The sequence below is a fragment of the Pteropus alecto genome, unplaced genomic scaffold, assembly GCF_000325575.1.
Source record: "Pteropus alecto unplaced genomic scaffold, ASM32557v1 scaffold24, whole genome shotgun sequence".
NCBI classification, from domain to species: Eukaryota; Metazoa; Chordata; class Mammalia; order Chiroptera; family Pteropodidae; genus Pteropus; species Pteropus alecto.
The window spans coordinates 9,982,698-9,989,907 of record NW_006439192.1 but is presented as its reverse complement, the minus strand read 5'-3'; the positions used below and the strand labels follow the sequence as shown (position 1 = coordinate 9,989,907).

At 43.1% G+C, this 7,210-nt stretch overlaps 2 protein-coding genes across 4 annotated transcripts in view; one reads left to right on the top strand and one right to left on the bottom strand.

Annotated features, from left to right (window-relative positions):
- RBPMS (RNA binding protein, mRNA processing factor) overlaps positions 1–3,785 on the top strand; it is a 169,239-nt gene extending 165,454 nt beyond the window's left edge. For all 3 annotated transcript variants that reach the window (XR_003047589.1, XR_003047587.1, XR_003047588.1), the window contains one exon: positions 2,297–3,785. The gene's annotated coding sequence lies outside the window, so the exon portion shown is untranslated. The remainder of the gene's footprint in view (positions 1–2,296) is intronic.
- Positions 1–7,210, bottom strand: part of GTF2E2 (general transcription factor IIE subunit 2) — a 76,844-nt gene that overhangs the window by 6,736 nt on the left and 62,898 nt on the right. The gene's annotated exons all lie outside the window — the stretch shown is intronic.

Here is a 7,210-nt window from a genome sequence, read left to right as displayed (position 1 = left end):
GAAGTGGCTATGGAACCAGAAAAAGGCCAGGACTAGCGACATGCATTTGCCCAACGATGGTTGTGAGCTCTCCAGAGAAGCAGGCAGAAGTAAACCAATCAGGCCCCTATCAGACACAGCCAAGGGCTGGAGGAGATGGCAGGGACTTCGTCCATCCTAGAGCAGTGGGGCCCAGCCCCGGGGAAGGAGAGGTCACATGTGGCCGATGTTTTTTTGCCTGCTCATTCAGTCCCTTCTCACAGTCCCTGAAAACAGTGTGGCAATTTAGTTTCAGGCCGTTGGTCTTGAAGCCTGGTCACCACATTCAGTTTCGGCTGTTTCCCAAGACGGCCCTCTCCAAGTCCGTGCTCTGTCAGAAGCCATCGGCAGCGTGCGGGCCCCTTAGGTTCCCAGAGTCCAAGGGCTGCCAAGTACCATGCCCTCTGAATTGTTCCAAAGTACGAACAGCCATAGAGTGAGTGACTGTTTCCTCAGAAACAGTTTCCTGGAATTAAAACACACAGCTTGAGCTGCTGGCAAATGGTCAAGTTTGGAATGATGTGGAACATGTCATTCCAGGCCTGGCAAGACAAGAATGTAGGGGAAAGAAATTGGCCTTGTATCCAGTTCCTCTAAGCTGGTTTCCCTTCTCTGTTGATGTATGGTGACTGGGGTAGAAGGGGCAGCGCCTCTTCACACTTGAGGGTTTTTTGGCTGTTAAAGGACAGAGAGGCATTTGTGGGATGCGAGGTAGGCCAGAAGGTTGTGGGTTCATTGGGAAGTTGGCTAGTATGCCTGAAAGGTAATGCCTGGTCTCAAAGGGATTCCTACTCCATGGAAGGATGTCCCAAGCCTGGGCACTCTCACTCCTGCCATCTACCCAGGGCTGCTCCATGCTACACACACCTGGATTGTGGCATCCCAGTGCTCCATCCCCTGTCAGGTAGAAATCAGTGAAGAAGAAGAAATGTAGCTTTCAAGAGGGGGTCCTTCTGATGGTCTTGCTAAGCAACACAGGATATGTGACTTACACCAGAGATGGGGTGTGAACAGGCTTGGGCCACATCTGGCATCTGGTGAGTTGGGGGTTGGTTGATCATTCTATTGTGCTGGGCATCAGGGGAGGCAAAGGAGTCAGAAAATGAGATTTTCTGAAGGTGTTCACTTACGCTGTTTCAGAGAATTCTGCTGAGAAAGGGAGAGCAGGCAAGAGGTGGGGTTAAGGGGCCGCTGAGATTCTGTATGGGTGCCAGGATTAATAGTAGCAACAAGCTAAAAAGACAGGTGTTAGAGATAAGGTTTTAGAGGTCCAGATCCCTTCTCTTGAAAGCTAGACCCTGATTTCTTCCTGCAATCTATAGGTATGTGGTAATAATAATTATATTAGGTCTTCTGACTTGTGGCCCATTATTATTTCTGCCAATTTGTGCTGTCATCTACGAACTAGACTATGACAAGATTTACTGGGTCACAGTTCAGATACAGCTGGTACTGTATAGATCTGATTTGGATAGGAGTATTTAGTAAAATCATTCAATTACCTATATTTGCGAGTTTACCTAAATCTGTTTCTAATTTAAAGATTTACTGCTAAATTATACATTTTCCTAAGTAAGTTTAAGGATAATTATGTGGGTTATCAGTAATGACGCTATTTTCTTTGTAGCCTCCTCCCACTCCCAAATAAGTACTCCCCTGTACAAAATTCTAGTATATGCTGATTTACTTTGCATGTACCTTTTCTACAGCCACAAATTTACATGAGTCTGACATGTTAGTAAGATGATAGCAAGGAAAACAAATGACTTGGGAGTTGGAAAGAGAATAAAATAAATGACAGAATACTAGTAGAGGTTTCACAATGCAGTCTTTAACACAGGTAAGTAAATCCAGAGATAAAGGAGACGTACTTAAGAAAATCGTAGGACTTTGCCAGCAGCAGTCAGAAAGTCTCAATGATTGAAGGGCCTTTTTTCTGCCACAAAGCAAGAAAAATATGAGCATTTCTTTGCAACTTCAGGGGAAGAAGGTCTTGAAAAGTTTCTAGTAAGAGATAAATGGAAATTAAACATGTCCTCCCTATGTATCTAAGGTGAGACCACTCATACTCTTGTGGTCTTTATCTGGTGAGTCAGTAAATATAACCCATGGTGATATACACATATACTTTCGTAGGGAATCACCCATGAATCTTCCCAGGGGAGTTTCTAAGCCATGAATTCTATCAACAGGTGTCCCCAAACAGCCCCATCACTAGGAGGAAGTACTGCACATGCCTGTGAGATCTGCTTTCTTTACACATTTCTTTCTGTTTCAGGCTTGAAAAAACCTTGCCCAGTTTTGAGCCCTTCAAGACTTTGCCACAGCCTCTATCACACATCTGTTTTTCTTGAAGAAAAAAATAAAAATGTTTTACTCTTTTACACTGTATAATTGTAAGAAATAGTGTTATTTGTGAATGCATGGTCTGACATTTCTGTACAGTTTGGAGATATTTTCAAATGAAACAAAAAAGATGTCAACAATAAAATCAAGAATGAGTATTTTTATACCAAACATTTAAGTATGACAGGATGGATGATCTTACACTGGGTTGGATAACAATTTTTGTGCTTGACTTTTGAATGCTTGTAATTAAAAATATCTATTTTTTTCCTTTAAAATAAGCTGCATGTTTGAGGCATGTTTTTAAATATTTCCAGAATCGTATTGTGAATGTATAGAAATCTGTGCCTGGCTTGAGTCCAGGGTGAATTAGAAACATAGTGTTAGATGTTAGAAACAACTGTGCCGTCTGCAGTACTAGGTGTAGGATCCTTGCAAGACAATCAAAAGCCTCCATGGTGGCATGCTCACAGCTGGGCAAAGAAGCCTTTCCTTGGTACGAATTCCTGATCAGTGTGCCCTTAGAAAGCTTCGGCACACTTCACAGGTGACTATAAAACTGTGTGACCCACAAATGCATAACCCCAAGTGCAGAGTCTGTCTCACTGAGAAGGGGAAACCCTAGCTTGGGAGGCCCGTGCTGCCCCAAGAGGGAGCTGTCTTTGCCCAACCTGTGTGGCTGCAGTGGGCAGCTCATAGCTCCCAAGGGATTCTGCAAAACATCAGCTGAGCTGAGTCTTGGCAGCACCATGCCAAATAAGCCATTTACAACTTTATCTTGAATCCGATGTGCTCACTGGGACACTACTTACCGCACCAGCCCAGAGATGGTGCAACCAGTGGGTGTTTGGGATGACTACTGCTCAGCTTGCTTCAACACTTCTCCAAAACCAAAGTCAGTCTTGTATCATAAGCTGACACATTTCTAGAGTCTGTGACAGCTCAGTCTCTCCCCCTTGTAGAAGAGCCATGTATAAAAATATACTGACCTAAGAATTTTCAAGTGCTGATATAGCTAAACATCACAATCTTCCTTATTGATCTGCTCACGTTATAAAGGCTTGCTTTAATGATCATATGGTTTGTTTCAGGGTTTTTGTCATTACTTTCCATTAGAAATTATGATGTCAAGAAGCTTTTAAAGGTCATCACCAAAAAAAAAAAAAAAGACAAAAAGAGCAAAGACAGAGGGGCTCTTACCCTCATGTAGATGAGGCAAAGAGCACTTACAGCAGCATGAGGACAGCTGTGTTCAAGCCCTGCTCACAGCTTCAGCACCGCCTGGCTCTTGGTGAGACATCTGTACTCTTGTTTCTAAGGAAAACAAACCACTTCTACAGTCTATTATGCTTTTATAAACTGTTTAAAGGTACTTTTCTATTGTCATTTTTAAAAATAAACTGCTTATCCCTGCTGTCACACCACTGCTTGGCAAATTTCTTTTTGCAATATCAACCGAGTACAAACTACACTGCAAACCAGGGACGAGCAGATTTTCTCATTTTCAGGCCTTGACAAAGCTAAGCATTAGCCCTTGAGCTAAGGACAGAGAAACTAAAGGAAGAAACAGCTGGGAGAGCCAGAGAATAACCTCTACAAATGCTCTACTGTGGGTACTTGGGTGAGTGACACTGATATCTCAGGCCTCTGGGCTCCTACTAGAGCCTTCCTGACCCAACAGGGGAATCTCATGGCAGAGTCGCATTCCTCTTTCTTGATGTTGTTTACTGCACTCAGCTGACTCCACATTCACCTCAGCCTGCAAAGCTTTAGCTAGATTATCTGAAATTTATAGTCATTTATGGTTTCCTGCTAACTTAAAAATATATATAATTGATAGCCAAGATGATACAAATGTTTACACTCTAACCCAGGGGTTCCCAACTGCAGACTGGTCTCTGGCCTGTTAGAAACTAGGCATAGCAGGAGGTGAGCAGCAGGCCATGGAGTGAAGCTTCATCTGTATTTGCAGCCACTTCCCAGCACTAGCATCATCACCTCAGCAACACCTCAGATCCGTCAGGCATTAGATTCTCGCAGGAGCACTAGTTCCTGGTGCCAAAAAGGTTGGGGACCAGTGCTCTAACCAATCCTTCTTCTCCCAAAAGGGAGGAGGGGCAAGGGGAACCACAGTGCTCAATTCCAGTAATAGCCATAACCACTAGTCACTATTAGTTTTGTTGGGCCCTGACATAACTGGTTCTGTGGCTGGGATCTCATGTCCCTTTTGCAGAGGAGACCACCACTAAAAGCAGGTCCCCATCTTGGCCTTCCAATACCCTGGAGCCCAAATATAATAGTAGAAAACCTAAGTGAGGCTTTCTGCAACCTTGCCCAGGCTTTGAAGGCCACACTCAGCATGGCTCCAGGACAGGCTTGATCACGCGGCTTTGCCTTCAGCCCATCTGAGACCTTCCATCTCAGAGGCACCAGAGGTTGGCCAGACAGCCTAGGATTGAGGGCATCTCCCCTGAAGGCGATTTACTGCCCCTCCCGCCTGCTTTGGGCCACTCCCATTACAGTCATTGCCTCAACAGTCACTTCCATATACTTTTTCACAAGGGACTTAGGGATAAATAAATGAGTGCCCCAATAATCACCATGCCGATGGTCATTTGTGACAAGTCTGGATGGTATATATATATGAACTCCAAATATCTGACCACTCAGTTGAACATCACAGCCTCACTACAGTCTGAAAAACTGCCTTTTCTCACACACTACTGTGCAGGATGAAGTGTCTTGGAATAGGGAACTTGGGATAAGAAAAGGCAAATCTGTTCTCTTGCTTATTCCAAGGTATAATGCCCCAGTTTGTAGGCTCCCAAAAGATGGTAACTAAGCCTTCATTTTGTTTCATTACCAAGTGAACCCTCCATCGGGAGGGGAAGATGTGCCACTTGTAAACACAAGACTAAGGTAGCTATACTATAAAACTGGCATCTAAAATTAAATACTATGCCTTCCACCTCTAACAAAATTGCAAATTAAAGGAATTTGGAAAAGAACCTTAAAACTTACAAAATGAAAGTTATAATTCCAATTAATCCCATCTAGGCTTTAAATTCACTGGAGCCAGAGTTTGCATACATGCTGGACCTACTTTAATGGAACCAAACTGCAATTATTAGAGTCCTCATCTCTGAGGTTCCCCGAACCCCAGAATCCATGGCACCTTTGGGTCCTGAGTTGTGTGGCATAATGAACACTCCTGAGAATGAAGGAGGCAAAGCTAACATCTGAATTCTATTATCTCAATATGAAAGCATTCTTGGTGTCTGTGTCAGGGTGATAGAGGAGTCAACTATTTCTGAGTGCTCTGAGTAAGGCATGCTTAGTGCCAGGAATATGTGTACATTTCCTACTGTATTCCATATCACTGGAAAAGAGCATTCCAACCCATGGTTGCTCTTATTCTTCAACTCTTAATCTATCACCCTGTCACGATATCAAACAATTTTATAACATTCTTAGAAAGCAAAAGAATATGTTACTAGTGATGTTTTATCTGAAATATCGAACCTCAAAACACCTACAATGTGAAAACCATGTGCAATTAGCTAATTGATTAATAAACCCCAAATGAGAAAATTTACAAACTCTCATGGTAAAGCTCCCATCTGCCAATGCTGCAGAACATCCTAGATGGTACTAAAATAGTATTAACTTTTCCCTAAACAGATGTGACTCTGTAATGATCCCAAGATCCCAATGATGCCCATATGCCATGAAAATTCTTCCTCATTTTATCCTCTTTTCACAGCACTCTAGTGACACCCATAGGTTCTACTTGACCAGTGCCTCCAACCACACCGATTCCTGCTTTCTAAGGTGGGGCGTGGGGGTCGGGGAAGGCTCTGTTCCTACAAACCATAACACACTATGCCCGTAAATAAAGACACCAGTGAGGCCCTTCCATAATCCGTTGCTCACACACATCTCTTGCTTAGAATTCAAGTGAAACCCTGACCATGATAATTAACACTAAATTAAAACTTATTTAGGCCAGATGCTTAAATTCAATCCAAACTTATCTTGTGAGCAAAAAGACATGCCTAAATGGAATAAGAAAGGATGCTCAAGTTAAAATATTAACCTGAACAAAAGAGCACATTTCCCCTAAAACTAGAATAAAGATCTTGGGTGTGAGGGGCTCAGCAAAAGGGTCAAATTCTTACAATGTCAAGTGCAAAATAAACCTGCTTTTGGGTTTTCTGAAGCAGGACCTGCCAAATCCAGGCTATGGTTTACTCAGTTCTCTCTTGTTGGTACCCTTCTGTGATTTCACTTATTTAAAAAATTTTAAAGGTTAAGTTTGCATTGAATAAAGTATGACCCATGCAAAATTCTGGGTGGCTGAAATTCACTGGGTTCTCACAGGGTCTTGAAACCATAAGGTTTGAGTCACAGGAATATGTCAGCCCAACTCCAAACCAGGAGAACTGGACTAGTTCTATGGGCCTAACTGTCCAGCCTTGCCACTCTGCTGGGGAGCACCAGCCACATCTCTAATGGAAATCTTTCTATGAAGGAAAATGTGCCTTTGGTTTTTTTTTTTTTTTTTAACTATGGCCAGAAGGAAGGTCAAAAACACAATGCCAGAGCCTAGCCTGGTCTAGCTCTGTTTCCAAAGTGTGCTTATTCCACGCAACACACACACAACAATTGGGGCAGGTAATCCAAGGTCCAGATGGTCTGAGAAGTGGTCCTACAGGTCCCTGGACCTCCACCAGCCATCTACCTCCCACAGAACATCTATTGGTTTCTCAGGACAAGCCCACAAAATAAATGTACACTGGGAAAAGATGAACTGTCCTACCTGAAGCCCCGAAGACAGCAATACATT